Source organism: Solanum pennellii, chromosome 5 (genome assembly GCF_001406875.1).
Source record: "Solanum pennellii chromosome 5, SPENNV200".
Taxonomy (NCBI): domain Eukaryota; kingdom Viridiplantae; phylum Streptophyta; class Magnoliopsida; order Solanales; family Solanaceae; genus Solanum; species Solanum pennellii.
In genome coordinates this window covers 20,153,419-20,155,553 of record NC_028641.1, presented here as the reverse complement: position 1 = coordinate 20,155,553, position 2,135 = coordinate 20,153,419, and positions in this window count along the sequence as shown.

Genomic DNA, 2,135 nt, shown 5'->3' with positions numbered 1-2,135 from the left:
AATATGACTCCATTTAGGTGATAGTTGACAGAGTCAGTAAGTCAACTCACTTCTGGGCAGTCAAGACTAAAGATTCAGCAAAATACTACACCAAATCCTATATCGATGAGATAATCAGGTTTCATGGGGTTTCTTTTTTCTATTATCTCGTATAGAGGTCCTCAATTTACATCCCATTTGTGGATGTCATTAAAAAAAACCATGGTACTAAGTAAATCTCAGTACAACATATCATTCACAAACAGATGGTTAGTCAGAGTGTTATCAGAACTTGGAGGAAATCATGAGAGCTTGCATGACTAATTTCAAGGGTAATTTGGATGTTCACTTACCTTTCATATATTTTGCTATAATAATTTTTCTCATTCAAGTATTCATATGGCCTCTTATGCGGCCCTATATGGATGTAGATGCAAGTCTCTAGTTGGTTGGATTTAAGTAGGTGAAGCAGACTATATTAGGCTATATTCTGTTCATGAGTCTATGGATAAAGCTCAACAGATCCGAGATATACAAGAAACCACTCAAACTCATCTGAAGTCTGATCCACTTGTGAAAATGAGGGACTTGGAGTATGATATCTTTAATTGGGTTTTCCTAAAGGTTTACCGATAAAAAGGGTGATGAGAATTTGAATGAAAGGAAAGATATGTCCTAAGTATATAGGTCCTTACAGAACCCTTAAAAGGGTTAGCAATATTGTTGCAGAATTAGAGCTCCCAACATAATTAGAAGCAAGTCATCAAATTTTTAGATTTCCATGCTGAAAAAGTGTATGGGTGATCCGACATCAATTGTACCACTAGAGAGTGTGGCTGTGAAAGATAGTCACACTGATGAAGATGTGCCAGTTGAGATTCTTGTCCATCATGTTCGTAGGTTGAGAAATAAAAAATTGGTTGAATAAAATTTTTGTGGTGGATTAATTACATAGAGAGAGCTACATAGGAAGAAGAAGCAACCATCTTGGCCAAGTACCCTTACCTCTTTGTTTTGAATTGTATTTCAACTTGAGGTAACAATTCCTCTCCAATATCTAGCTTACTCTTGAGAAGTACAATATTAGTATCATGTTCCCTCAATTACCATTACATTACAACCTATTTGCATGTTCATGGAAATTAGTTCATCTAGATATCAATTTCTAGTATTCAGTTTGTAAGGGAGATAAGTTTTTCTTCATTTGAAATTTACAATTATCAATAATTTAGTTACTTAATAAAAGAAAGTAATGCCACCAAAAGCATAGTAGGTATAAGCTATGTAGTATCCTATTGAATTAATTAATTAAAAATAATAATTTCAAAAAGGTATTATAGTAAAATAATAGATCATACTTCATATTTTGATGTCCAGTGAGAAAATGTTATGTAAAAAATGAAAATTTCGAAATACATAATCTTCGCAATAAATATTTAAATGATAAAAAAAAAGACCTCTATAGATTTTTAAATTATGGATAGTAACCGGTAAGATATCTCTATAAGAATAGAGGTTATTAATGTCTCGCTTAGAGACTAAACCCTAGACATGGCTGACAAAGAATGACCATTGATTGTCATGAGAGAACCCTTAGACTGGCCTATTTAACTCAGCACAAGACATAAATCAACTCAATATTAAAGCAAGAACATTTTTATAATATTCTGAAATTAACATCTTATCCAAAATGGAAATTTTGTCTCAAAAAGACATATCTGAAATAAAAGAGACTCATCTGAACAATTTTCCTATTTGTATATGAAACCTCTATAATGCAAATGTGAAACATTGGACAGATCCCACAACATTGTACCAAAGAAACAAGTCTGAAAAGCATAAAAAAGATACTTTGGAATGCAACGACGCTCACCAATGAATCTAGGTGATCGAAATTGATAAACGAGGCGCTGGTTGCTCATCGTTGTTACCAACGTCTGCATCATAAAACAATACAGGGCAACTGACATCAGTATATTCAATGTACGAGTATGAAAGTTGTAATGTTATGCAATAACTTAAGCTTGATGAGAATACGATGAACTTACCTTGGCTCTACTCAACTCAAGAACTATTCAACTCAGTGTATGTATATAAAGCAATTTAAAGCACACTCAATTCATTATATATATATATATATATATATATATATATAT